This window comes from Agelaius phoeniceus, chromosome W (genome assembly GCF_051311805.1).
Source record: "Agelaius phoeniceus isolate bAgePho1 chromosome W, bAgePho1.hap1, whole genome shotgun sequence".
NCBI lineage: Eukaryota > Metazoa > Chordata > Aves > Passeriformes > Icteridae > Agelaius > Agelaius phoeniceus.
Window position 1 is genome coordinate 1,880,919 of NC_135301.1, and position 14,310 is coordinate 1,895,228.

Consider the following 14,310-nt stretch of genomic DNA (forward strand, 5'->3'; position numbering starts at 1 on the left):
ACTTCTCAATGCTGTGTCAGATTTGCCTCAGTGCCGGGCAGGAAAGGTGAGGGTTTGGATCAGGAATTGTGCAAACAAGGCCTGGGTGTGGTTGATTTGTTTTGTTTTTCAGTGAGCCAGGGCTGGCACAGGGAATGGTGCAGGTGCTGCTCTGGCACCAGAGCTGCTGCCCTTTGGAGCCATGTTCAAGGTGTGACCATAGAACACTTTGGGGGCTGTTTTCAGCACTCTGGGTTTCAGAACTGCTGTCCCCAGCCCGTTGCCAGCCCTGGGACATCTGCTCTGCTTCCAGGCTGTCCTTGCTGGAGCAGCCTGGTCCCTGCCGTGCCCAAGCCCTGAGACACAGAGGGAGCCCTGTGCCCAGGGGCCTTTGGCACCTTGTCAGGAAGGTGGCAGCAGCCCCGGGAGCAGGCTGGAGGTGAGAACTGGGTGTTGGGAGCTGAGGAGTGCTCATCTGGGCTGGGGGGAAGGGGCAGGAGTTTCCATGCCCCTGGAGCTTTCCTGCTGGCATGGGGCAGCACAGGGAGCAGCATTCATTGTGCCCCTCCCACGGGCAGTGCTGGCCTGGGTGTCTGTGCTGTGCCACCAGAGCGTGGCACTTGGCTGCTGTCACTGCTGTCACTGCCAGCCCAGCTGGGGGCTGTGCCCTCCTGCCAGCCCCAGCCAGGAGCTCCAGGGGTGCCTCTGGGCCCTGCTGGGAGCGTTTGCTGGGAATGTGCCCCATCCCTGGGAGCGTCCCTTTGTCCCTGGGCTGCCAGCCAGAGCTTTGGGCGGCTCAGGCTGGGATTGCCAAAGGCACCGAGAGGGAGCAGCACAGGGAGGGTGCTCAGAGAGGGGCTGGCAGAGCCCAGCTGGCAGGCTGGGCTGGCTGCTGCAGGTGGGGCTGTGTGCACTGCAGGCAGGGAATGTCCCCTTCCCTCAGCAGCCCTGCAGATCCCAAGGGCTCCCAAAGCAGGATTTTATTCCTTACCTCCCTTTGTGGAGATTGATTCTCCACATTGCCATGAGCAATTCTTGGATTTCTCTAGGAGCAAACCTCCCAGCAGAGCCAGATTGCAGCGGAGGCCAGAGCTGTGTTTGGAGCAGGGAGTGCTGAGAGCTGCGTCTGCCTGTGCTGCCCCAGCCTGAGCACAGGCACAGGGAACAGCCTGGGCAAAGGGATTGGGGCAGTGGCTGATGCCCAGGGAGAAGAACACAAACCCACAGCCCTTCAGCCTGACAGTCCCCTCCACCCAGAGCTCAGCACACATCCTCACAGGGAAGCCCAGCAGCTGAAGGGAAAAAAAACCCACAGAAGAAAAAGGTGATTTATTGTGCTGTAAAGTTCTTTCAAGTTGTTATTAAAGCCCAACCAACATTTGCTCTTGCTTTTGGTTGGGTGAATAACGAGCAGTGGGCACAGGTGATGCCATTCATGTGGCTGAAAACCTGGTGTGATCTAGAGGGGATCCAAGAACTGTTTGTGTAGGGCAGTGGAATGTGAGGGGATGTCAGGGGCAGTGAGGTGGCATTTTGGAGGGAATTGCTGAGGTCATTGAAGGGAGACGAGCAGACAATTTCCCTGGGAAATCCCAGGCCCCTCGGGCCCACAGCCAGGACTCTCCAGGGCTGAGGGGGCAGCACTGGAGACTCCCTGTGGCCTCCTTCCTTGGCAGCAGCCAGCAGGGAAGGGAGAAGAGGATCCCTGTGGGATGAGACTGCAGAGAGCGAGCAGAGGAGCAGCCTCGGGCTGGAGAAAGGCCAAGGGACCAACACGGTGGCACCAGGGCACCTGTGAGGAACAGAATGGACACTTGGAGGCCACATGGAGGTGAGGAGTGCATGGTTTGGGCAAAATGTCAGTGAATCTCCAGAGAGATAAGGAGGGGATATTTAGGAGGGAAACGCTGAGGTGAGGAGTTCACCCAGCCTGGCACAAGGTGTGTTTGCACAGGCTTGGGCCAGAGGTGGGGGTCAACCCAAAGCCAGCCCTGCTCAGCCTCTAAATCCCAGGATAAGATGTACAGGCTGCCCACTGAGGGATTAAAAATACATAAAACTGAAACCAAGAGCATTAATGAGATTCTTGGGAATCCCATTAACTTGTTGGCAGAGCTCTTGACACAGTTTGGAGCTTTGATGACAAGAATGCATTTCTTTATTTGGATTATTCACTGTGTGGGATAGGGGGTTTGTTTGGATTTTAAGGCCCTCATGGTGGCCCTGACACTGCTCAGGAGCTGGTAGAGAAGCAGAGTCAGAGCTCCTGGCAGGCACAGGGTGTTTTCCCCCATAGTGGATTGTGGAGCAATTGTCTGGGACCCGGATTGTCCCTCTGGGTGATGCCACTTGCTGTGGTTTGTATCATTCCATCCATTTAATTCCCAAAACTTCTCAGCCCAGGGGTTGGAGCTGACAGGGCAGGACAAAGATTGTTCTCTGTGTGGTGCCCAGATTTGGGGTTCCCTGTCAGCTGTGCCAGTTCTGATGAATTCTACCCATAGCCCCAAATTCCCTGCTCCATTCCCGCTGCAGTAACCTCCCAGTGCCCCATGGAGTGTGGGCATTCCCATGCAGAGCTGCTGCCTTGGACAGCAGCTGTGTCAGGAGCCAGCAGAGCTTCCAAGGAAGCTCAGCAGCACAGGGCCAAGGCCAGGGTTCTATTCCATAGAAGTGGCTGTTGAGAACCCTCAGCCCAGTGGTGTCCCTGGGCTCACTGGCCAGAGCTGCCTGGAATGGAGCCCATTTCACCCCCCTGAGCTCCAGGATGGAGAAGATCCAGTGGATGGTTTAGAGCAGGAGAAGGCAGTGGCCAGATGTGCTCCCAGCCTGAGCTGAGGCAGCCCCTGTGCCCAGGGGGGGACATCTCTCCCTGCAGAAGCTCAGCTCCTTTCAGAGCCTCAGCAGGGGCCTCTACAAATTCTTTTCTCTCAGGAAAGGGATGCACAGCTTTGTCTTCAGCACACCTCCTGTGGCACCTACCTGGGAAAGCTTTCCATCACTTCTGCACTTCCAGCTGGATCCCTGGAAAACTCCGAACTCCATCCCACTGATTTTCAGGTACTTCTGAGGGCTGCTGCCTGGGATTGAACATCTGTGGGGGAAGATGGCCTTGGCTTTGATGCTGCTGATGGCCGATGGCCTCAGGCTGGGGAGGAGGGAAGGGATTTGGGGTGGCTGGGCCACAGCTGGCAGCTGTGTGGGAGCTCTGAGCCAGGAGTTGCTGCTGAGCCCCTCTGCAAAGGGCCCGTGCCTCCATTCCCAGCAATGCCAGCTGCTCCTTGGGGTCCTGCTGGGCTACTGGTGGTCTCTGTCCGGGCTGAAGCATTTCCAGGGGCCTGCTCAGAGCAGCCCCTGGCCCAGGAGCCACGGTGCAAGCACAGCTCCTCCCCTGCAGATGCCAAAGACACGAGGTGCTGCTGCCTTTCAGGAGCTCCTGGCCTCCTCCTGCCCTGCGCTCCCAGCCAGCTGGGACACAGCCAGGGAACACCAAGGAGCATGGCTGGCAGCCAGCAGGAGACACCAAGGCCCCTGGGCCAGAAAAACAGCCCTGGCCTCAGCAGCCAGCATGGTTTGGAGCTGGCAACACTCACCTGCAGGCAACGCCCCCCGGCACTCTCCAGAAGAGCTTTGGCCACGGAGCAAGGTAACCCTCAGGGCTTGTCTTGTTGGCTTCTTCCTGGGGAAACAAAGGGACATTGTGGGAGCACATTTACAGCTGCTGGGGAAATCCTGGCAAGGGCAGAACAATCAGGGCTATGGGGAAGAGTTTGGTGCTGCCATGTTGAGTGCCAGCCAGTTCTGCCCCACAGCCATTGCAGGGGCTGCTGTGCAAAGCAGCAGTAGCAGAAGGGAAGGAGCTGCATTTGCAGAGGAGTTCTCTTAGTGGCAGCAGTCATTGCCATCCCACACAGGGCCTTTGGAACAGCCCTGGGATTGGCCCAGGTGTTTGGAGCAGGGTGCTGAGAAGGCCAAAATTCTGGGTTTGATACACAGCTGGGCCAGTCACTTCTCACATTTGACTTGATGATTCCCACGGCTCTGGAAATAAAGAACAAATCGTTTGCACTGGTTTTTTAACCCATGGGGTTTTTCCTAGCGTTTCCCTGGGGCTCCAGTCCCACCCCAGGCACAATGGGAGCGGGAGCAGCAACGCCTCGGCCCCAGCGGCCGTCCCAGAGCGGCTGCTCGTGGCTGGGAAGCTGCAGCCCCCAGCAGGGGCTGCGGGCACGGAGCAGGGGCTGCGGGCGCTGGGGCTCGTAGGGGAGCGCGGCGCTCGTGGCGTTACCGGGCCGGGGGGGCTGCGGGGCGGCGCCGTGTCCGCCAGGGGGCGCCCCGCGGGGCGGGCGGCGGCGCTGAGCGAGCGGCGATGCCCATGGGGTCCCGGGGCCGGTACGGGCGGTCTCGGTGTCCTTCCCGCTGCCAGCCGCGATCCAGAGGCTGCTCCGGGGAAGCGTCGTCCTCCTGGCGGCCATGGCAGCGGCACGGCACCGGCTCCCTGCCGCCGCAGCCGGAGCGTGCCTGGAGCCCCGGCGAGACCCAGCCCCGCGCTGGCCGCAACCGGAGCGGCAGCGCCTGTCCCGGAGCGGCTTTTCCCGACCGCAGCGATAGTGGTCCCGATCCCAGCCCCAATCCTACCTCGATTCTCTGGCCTTGGCACCCATACCCTGCCCGCCGAGAAAGAAGCAGCTCGGCCCAGCTTCCACAAGAAATAGCGGCAGGACCAGGATACGAATTCCCAGGCCTAAATCCCCATCCCCGTCCCGCTCCCAGCCGAGCACCGTGGACCCCGCGCAGCACCAGCAGCAGCCCCCGATCCGGATCTCCGCATAGCGCTCCGACCGACGCTCCCGCCGCCTCTCGGGATGAGCATCCCGCGCAGAAAACGGGACAGGCGCCGATCCGCCGGGATTTATGGGCGGGCGGGGGGCGGGGGGGAGGCGGGGCCCTGGGGGCGGGGCCGGCACAGGTGCGAGGGGCGGGGTCTGCACAGGTGTGAGGGACCCCAGTGCGGCTGCGCGGGGCGGGGCCTTGGGGGATTTAAGGCGCGGGGAGGGCCCGGCGGAGCCATTTGCTCCTCGGCGTTGGGTGAGGGAGGTTGCTGCCGGCCGGGGCCCTATATTTCTTTTTCTCTGCGTTTCTTTTCTCCTGCGTTCCTGTTGTGTTGTATTTCTGTGTATTTCTCCTCTCTACCCTCCCTTCCACCCCTCCCCCACCCCCTACACCCTCCCCCCCCCAAACCCCCCCCTCCCTCTCCCCCCTAGCCCTCCCCTCCCTCCCCCCCTACGGCCGCCCCTCTCTCGTTCTCTACCCCACCTACCCTACCCTACTTTCTCATCCTCTGCCTTCCCTCCCCAGCCGGACTCCCCCCTGACCCCGCTCCCAGCTCCCCCTTCCCCCCCACCAGTCGCTCCCCACCCGCCCTCAATCCCGCTCCTTTCTCCAGCCTGCCTTCCCCCCAGCCCCGTCCTCTGCTGTCCTGCACACCCCGATCTCTCCCCACCTTCTTCTCCGTTCCCCTGTTCTTGTTTTCCATTCCCCACTGTCCTCCTTTTCTCGCAGCCGCGGGGCTCGGGGTGCCGGGCAAGAATAAAGCCCTGAGGGCCGGAGCCCGGCGCCCCCGGCCTCGCTGGGGTCCCCACACGGGGCCGGAGCCGCTCTGCGGGTCCCCCCATTGCAGTCCAACACACCGCCCGACACCGCCGGGGCTCCGGCTTTCCCAACATCACACTGGGGGGGTCCTGGGGTGGGGGGCCCGAGTTACAGGGGCCCCCTCATTAGGAGGGGGTCCCAGGGGGGAGGGGGGGGATAGGAGGGGCCCCCTCGTTAGGAGGGGGTCCCAGGGGGGAGGGGGGGTTAGGAGGGGCCCCCTCCGGAGGAGGGGGTCCCTGGGGGGGGTGGGGGAGGGCCCCCTCCGGAGGAGGGGGTCCAGGGGAGGGGGCGGGGCCTGGGGGTAATACCCCCCCCAGGCCCCGCCCCCTCCCCTGGACGCCCTCCTCCGGACGGGGTCCCGCCCCGGCCCCCTCCAGGGACCCCCTCCTCCGGACCGGGGCCCGGGGGGAGGGTGGGGCGGGCGGGGACAGGACGGCAGTGGACGGTCGTGTGTCTGGCAATTTTTTTTTTTTACGTGAGCTCACGCTGCAGAGTGACGTGCCCGCCCCTGCTTCCCCCCCCACCCCACCCGCCCTCCCCCCCTCCCGGGCCCCGGTCCGGAGGAGGGGGTCCCTGGAGGGGGCCGGGGGGGGACCCCGTCCGGAGGAGGGGGTCCGGGGAAGGGGGCGGAGCCTGGAGGGGGATTACGCCCCCCCAGACCCCGCCCCCTCCCCTGGACCCCCTCCTCCGGAGGGGGCCCTCCCCCACCCCCCTCCAGGGACCCCCTCCTCCGGAGGGGGCCCCTCCTAACCCCCTTCCCCCCTGGGACCCCCTCCTAATGAGGGGGCCCCTCCTGACCCCCCCTCCCCACTGGGACCCCCTCCTAACGAGGGGGCCCCTCCTAAACCCCCCTCCCCCCTGGGACCCCCTCCTAATGAGGGGGCCCCTGTAACTCGGGCCCCCCGCCCCAGGACCCCCCCAGTGTGATGTTGGGAAAGCCGGAGCCCCGGCGGTGTCGGGCGGTGTGTTCGACTGCAATGGGGGGACCCGCAGAGCGGCTCCGGCCCCGTGTGGGGACCCCAGCGAGGCCGGGGGCGCCGGGCTCCGGCCCTCAGGGCTTTATTCTTGCCCGGCACCCCGAGCCCCGCGGCTGCGAGAAAAGAAGGAAACGGGAGGACGGGGAGACAGGAGAGATGGGGGTGGTGAGGACGGGGAGGGAGAGGGGTCGGAGTGACGACGGAAGCGGGACAGGAAGGGAAAGGCCGAGGGGGGACAAGAGGGACGGTGGAAAGAGGAGGAATAGAAGGGAGTAGTGGGGAAGGGACACGACAGGAACGAGTGGGGGGAGTCGGGTTTGGGAGGAGAGGAAAGGAGCGTTTTAGGGCGAGAGGGAAGGGGGAGAAAGAAAGGGAATACGCGGGGAAGGAAGGAGGGCTAGAGAGGGGGACAGAAAGGGAGGCCGAAGCCTCCGCGCCTTACCTGCGGAGCCCGCACACGGAGCTCCCGTCCGCACCGTGCTCTGAGTGAGCAAATGGCGGCCGAGGCGATTTCCGGGGTCTAAAACACCTCGGCCCCGCCCCGCGCAGCCGCTCTGGGGCCCCGCACACCTGAGCCGCGCCCGCCGTGCACACCTGAGGCGGCCCCGCCCCTGGTCCCGCCCTTTGTGCCGCCTGGCCCCGCCCCCGTTCTCTCAGGCCCCATCCCTTGTGCCGCCCGGTTCCGCCCCTGTCCCCGCCCCCTGTTTTCAGGCTCCGCCCCCCGCACCGCGTTCCCCCGCCAGGCGGGGGCGCCGCGCTCGCACCGCGCTCCGTGTCCGCCAGAGAGCGCCCTGCGTGGTGCCGGCCCCACACGGCGGCTCCGCACCGGGGAACGGCCGCGATCCCGCACCCGGCAGCGCCCCGTGTCCGCGGCCATCCCGGGCCCCAAACCGGTCCCGGGCCCGGTGCCGCTTCCATCCGCCCGACGGGGGAGAGGCGGCACCGCCCGGCACACCCCAGCGGCGCTCTGCCCGCCACCCCCGGCCTCGGTGGCGGTGGCACCGTCGCATCGCCCCGTGCCCGCGCTCCGTGGCCCCGCCCCTCGCACCTGTGCCGGCCCCGCCCCCCTGTCCCCCCCGGTCCCGGGGCTATCGCTCGGGAGCCTCGCTCGGCGCTGTGCGAGCCCCGCCCGACGGCTGCTCCCGCCGGGGACCGCTCGGAGCCTGGGCCGCTGCGGCGGGGCCGTGACCGCGGCCCGGGCTGCGGGGGCCGAGCGCTGCCTGGCTCTGCCGGGGGGCCCCGGGCGGTGCCGCCTCTCCCCCGTCGCCATCGGGACTGGCATCGCTATGGGGCGGGAGGGGCCTGGCTCTCCTGAGCCCGCAGAGCCCCGTCCCGGTGTCACCTTCCGTGTCCCGGCGCCGCGGGCGGGAGTGGCGGGCAGGGAGCGGCAACCGCCGGCCGCGCCTTCCCGTCCCGCTCCGTCGGGCCCGGGCTCGCCGAGCCCCGGCCGGGACCCGCCCAGGCCCGGGGACACCGCGGCTCCCGCCCCGCCTCCTGCCCCCGGCACCTCCCCGCCCGCCCGGCAACGGCCCCGGGGCCTCCGGCACCCGAGACCATGGCAGGGACTGGGCCCGAGCCCCCGAACGCCGGCCCCACGGGCTCCGCAACGCCGCGCTCCCGGCTCCTCACCCCCCGCCCATCGGCACCGGGGAGAGGCCCCACGAGTGTCCCGGCTCCGGGAAGAGCCTCGGCCGGAGCTCGGCCTCCGCTGCCGAGCGCCACGAGGGAGCGCCTGAGCGCTTCTCTCAGCCCCGAAGCCGCCCCCGTCAGGCCGGGGCCGGGCCCGGACAGCGCCGGGCCGGGGCTCCGCCTTCCGAGCACTCGCACGCAGCATTTGGGCTCTGGCCCCGGGCCCCAAAATGCAGGACTCGGCCTCTGTGCTCCAGGCCTGGGCGAGCCTCGTTCTGCATCCCCGAAACACAGGGCTCAAGTCCCGGCTTCACAGCCCTCGGCCTGCCCAGCTGCGACTGGGTCCAAGTGCCAGCAGCGGAGCACTTTGTCCCTGAGCCCTCCTCACCTTCACCACCACAAAAAAAAAAAAAAAAAAAAAAAAAAAAAAAAAAAAAAAAAAAAACAAAAAAACAACAACAAAAAAAAAAACCAAAAACCAAGCAAACAACCCACAGGACTCCCGATTCTGAGACCAGAAAAATGCCCAATTTATTAGTCTCAGTTCACAGGGTGGTGGAATTGACTGCGGCCATCCCCACAGATGGTCACAGGGAATGGACCTCTCACACATTTGATTCTCCTGGGAGAACTGCTTCAGGCTAGCAAAAAACCCACCCGTGGCATTAGAAGGTAGGAAGCCTGCCCTGAAAGGATGCCATCAAATGCAGCCTGTCTGCAATACCGCGTTATCCCAGCACTGCGATATCCCATTATCCCCAGCCGGGTTTGTTGCGCCGCCTCCGGCTCACGGAGCGATGCCGCTCGTGGCTCCCCAGGCGCTGCCGCGGCGCGGGGAACAGCCCCGGATCCGCTCGGCCCGGGGGAAGCCAAGGGGTGCCCGGTGCCCGGGCCGGAGCGGGCAGCAGCGGGTGACGATCCGGGCGCTCCTGCCCGGCTCCTGAGCTCAGGCTGAGGCAGCTCCCAGCTGCCGCCGCCGGGAAGGAGCAGCTCGCCAAGGATGGCCGCGCTCCCGGGCCATGGCAGCTGCCCCGCCTCGCTCAGGGACAGCGGCAGCTTTGGCAGAGGAAGCGGAGCCCCAGCGGCCGGGGCTCGGCAGCAGCCGGCACCGAGCCCCTTGCACTGAGCGGGAGCAGAGGGACGGGCCCGAGCCCGGGACTCGCATCCCGCCCGGGGACTCGGGGACGCGGGCTCTCTGCTCGGGCTCCGCCAGGAGGAGGAGGCGCATGGCAGTGCCCGGGAGGAGCCGGCACTGCCGGCCGACAGGGCTGCTCCTGAGGGGAGAACTCGCTCTGTGCTCCTTGCGCGGGATCAAGGCATGGCCAGAAGCTTTCATATTCATTTGACAGACTCTCGCACACCGACCGCTACCAACGTGCACTGTGCAAAGCAGCCACCATGGCTGCAGGCTCCAAAACAAAGAGAAACAGCGCTGTTCTCCTTTCCTTCTTTACGCAATCACACCTAGCTAAGATTCATAACACCTGATGCCATTTTCTGTTTAAAACTCTGGCCAATACCGTGCCACTGACTAGGTCTCAAAAGCGGAAAGATGACAGCCATCAATTAAAGCTGATGCCAGATCTTTGCCTATTTAGCTTTCCATGACAGAAATCCCTGGATGGATCCACGTGCTCCTCTGCTCCTAGCAGCTGAGCTTTTGTCTCACTCCAATCTCCTTAGGATGCCCTAAATCCAACCTGTTCTGCTTCTCAGAGCAAAGCCTGCTGCCATCTCTGCTCGTGACCTTTGCATGGCACACATTGTTAGCACACTGAGAATGGCAAAACAAATTGCCTCTCCTTCTTTCTGCAGTGAACAGTTCAGCTTCTGGGGAGCTGCAGCTGTGACAATCATGAGCAGCTCTCAACATGATCTCAACGTGGAGCTGCTCTTTTCCAAGTCTGCCCCTGTAGAAAATCCACGTTGTTGGAAAATGTCACCAAAGCGGGAATTGCTGCTGAAGCTCTCTTAGCGCACAAGGGAAGAGCCATTCCTGGGGCTAAAAGTGCCTCATTCCCACTTTTCACTGCTCTTGGATCAACCTATGTGTTCATTTCCATCTTCCTGAGAAGCCTTGATCTTTTGTAGTGGAATCAAAGCAAAGCAGAGCTGAGCAAAACCCCACCTGTTGCTATGATCCTTCCCACTGCTTTTATTAATGTTGTTCCAGCTGGATTTATTTCATTATGAAAAGGCAAATTCAAGAGTCTTTTTATCTCCACGGTTTACGTTGTCTTTTGCTGGCTTGGACTTTTGCTTTCTGCCCTCTGCCGGTCTGGGCACGTTCACCTTTCAGGATTCCCATCCTCTGCCCTGCCCGGGCTGCCTCTGGCTCAGCTCCCTTGGCAGCCGCTGCTTTCCCCGGAGCTCTCGGCCTTTAGCTCGCGTCCCTTTCCATGGGCCACGCCTCCCAGCTGCTCCAGCCCGGGCATTCCCGCCTGGGAACGAGCAGGGATTCCCTGCCCTGGCCCAGGGAAGCCTCCAGCCCTGCAGGCATTGCCGAGGCTCAGGGGCTGCTCCAAACCCTTGGTGTCCCAGAGCTCCCGGATCAGTGCCAGGGCAGAGCTGGGAGCCTGTCCTAAGGAGCGGGACTGACGCACGCGGTGCCTGCAAAGTCCCCCCTGGATATTGGATCCAGCTGGCAGGAGCAGGTGCGGCCAAGGCAGCCCATTCCATTTCCTGCCCACCCAGAGATCTCCAACACTTCAGCCTGCTAAGGCTGGCACACAAATCCCTGCCCTGGGGCACGGCAGCGACTGCAGCGCACCCAGGAGAAGGCAAACGCAACGATCGGGGCTCAGTTCTGAGGCTGGGATCGAGGTTCATTCTCAGCCATTTCAAACAAGGATTGCACCCCACTGCTCAGTTCTTTCTGCAGCTGGGACTCCAGGAAGAGGAGAAAGGAGGCACTTTACTGGAGCCCCTTTCCTGCCAACCACTGAGGGTCATTCAGGTGCTGAGAGAAAGCACAGCCAGGGAGAGCTGCCCCTGCTCTGCTGGGATTGCACCCTGCACTCACGAGGGACAGGTGGCTCTGTGAAATCGGTCTCAGCATTTTTGTGCCTCATAGCTCCCACTGAAATGATTTTGAGCAGAACTGAGGCTGCTGAGCGTCACTGAGCAGCACAGGAGACATTCAGCAATGCCCATGAGCTGGCAGAGATGATTGCTGGCGATGATGGCCTGAGCCCTGGGCTGAGAGTTCCAGTGGCAGCAGCAGTGACAGCCACCCCGGCATTGCCCAGAAACAGGAGAAACCGGCCCTGCCCTGTGTGGGGAGAATGTCTGCTGTGCATCTCCCAGTTACAGCCCCAGCGCTCCCTGGGCTCCTGCAGACATTAATTCCTTCTGCCTTCCTCACAAGGCATCTCCACTCGTTCCATCGTCTGCCTGCTGGACACTGCTCCCCTCCTTATTGCACAGGGGAGAGCGAGGAACTCTGCAATTGCCCCGCACTGAGCTCCTCTCACATCATCTCCCACTCCTTTCATGGCCTCACCAGCCAGGAGAAACATTCAAGGGGGAACAAAGTGTGCTGTGCTCTAGGCAAGGCCAGAAAGGGGCCCAAAGAGACAGATTTTGGATTAACTCTGGCTGGAGAAAACCAAAGGCAATCAGGATTGCCTCAAAAAGAAAACAAGAAAGGAGGGGATTATTAAAGCCATTTATAGAGTCACATTAAGGTCTGTTCCTCAAGGTTTTGGCTCTTGGCACTTCTGTAAGCAGCACGACAGACTGTGGGCAACTGTGACAGACTGCACAGAGAAGGGGGGTTTTTAGAAATAATATAAATAATATAAAAATAGATATATCATTTTTATATTGTATATTTCTTATATTTATTTATAATAAATATTTATAGATATCAGTATATATAATATATATTTGTATATTTGTATATTTGTATTTCTATTTTTATGTTATTTATATTATTTATAAAAAACCCCAGCCTATAACCAAATCAAATCCAAAAAAACCCAATTTATTTTAACTATATTTAAATATTTTTATATTTACAATCTATATTTATATATCTTTAGATATATATATAAAATAGACCATCATTTATATATATTATGGTGTGTTACAATAATATACTATATATTATAGTTTTTTATATTTATCTATCTATTTTCTATATTTATGTTTACCACTATCATTTTATATTTATTTTTATATTTGTATTTATTTCTACTTTAATCTATATATTAGACCATATCAATTCATTAACCCAACGCATCAGAACCACACAAATACCGCACCTTCATCAGCACCGGTACGCAGCCCACGCTCATCCCATCGCAGCATATCCAAACAAAACCTATTTCTAGGACTAACAGAACAAAGACCCCACGACATTTAACCCTAAGAAAAACTCAAACCAACCTAACTGTAAAGAAACTTTAAATCCCACTATAACTAGCCCAAAAGCTCCGTACATTCTCATCATAAACTTCCTCCTAAACCAATGGCTCAAAACCCCAAAAAACTCAGATACACATGGAAAATGACAGAACTGCTAGTAAAAACAAACACCCATGAAAAATTAAATCCAACCAACTCACTAAACTCAAAACTCTACAACTGACCCTAAACATTACTAAAAAAGCCTCCAAAGGTCTACCTTTATGCTAACTCACAAATAATAACCAATAATCTATAAAAATTATTTTTAAAAAATTAAAAAAATAAATAAAAGCATGAAAATAAAAAATCTAAACTACTAAAATACTAAAAAATATCACTAGCCTAATTTAGAAACATATTGCCTATAAAAACCCACCATATAAATGCCCCTGTCTCTAAAACTAAAACTAAAAAAAAAAACAAACCAGAAAGAAATCGGAACTTAGGAACGCTAAAACCAGAACGTTCAAGAAGTTCCACCATATCCCTGATCATACACCAACTACAAACAACGTGAAACGATACAAACAATTCTTAAAAACTGCCTTAAAACAACTACAATTAAAACCCTTTCAACAATTCAAAACTGCATTGAACAAAAGCCATCTCATAAATTAACACCCAAAACTCCAGCAGCCCAGCTGGCCCTACCAAATCTCTCTGTTGATACATGCAGTAAACAAAACCAAAATCCCAGGAATACCTATCAGAAGTCTAGGAAAGAAACCTCTTGAAATTAAGCCTACCTCAAATACAAACCAACCCGTGCAGAAAGTGAGCTTCACTCAAAAAACTATTTACACAGAGTTAATAAGACCAAGAAATAAAACAACACACCATCTACCACCAGCGAATACAGCAGTGAAGGAAAAAAACCCACTTTTTTTGTCTTTTTTATTTTTTAAACTAAACCAAGCCCTTCCCACACGTGCATGGCCCCAGCAAGGGATTCTGCTGCAACAAGAAAGGGGGGGCAGCCCCCAGAAGGCTTGAGGTTCCTGCCCAGCCTCGCTGTCACGGGCCAGGGGCAGCGAGAGAGGGAGCGGCACAGACGGCGGGGACGGCCCGGCACGGAGCGGGGGCCGCTCTCAGCGCGATGCCGGCAAAGCCGCAGCTCCGGCGCTGTCGGCCGCGCTGCTTGAGCGGCACGGGGGGATCCGCCGAGAGCCTCCGGCCCCGCGCGGGGACTCCCGCAAGGGCCCAGGGGCGCCGGGCTCCGGCCCTCGGGGCTTTATTCTCCGGCAGCCCGAGCCCCGCGGCTGCGGGGCAAAGAAGGAAAGGGGGCACGGGAAGAGAGGAGCGAGAGCAGGGCACGACAAAGGGCGGCGAGGGAGCTCGGGCTGTGCAGGAAAGCGGCACGGGAAGGGAAAGCCCGGGACGAGGGTACACGGAGGCTGGGCACAGGAAGGAGACAGGGGGAACAGAAGGGAGTAGCGGGCTAGGGACAGGACAGGAAGGAGCCGGCTTTGCGGGGGGAGAGGGAATGGGGGAAAGGGAGCGAGAGAAGGCGAAGACGGGGAGAAGGAAGGAGGGCTAGAGAGAGGGACAGGCGGGGAAGCCTCCCAGAGCCCCGGCTGCACCCCGAGCCCGGCCCGGCGCCTCGCCCTGCCCGGGATGCTGCGGCGCTCGGCGGAGCTCGGCTCGCTCCGGAGACGCTCGGCTC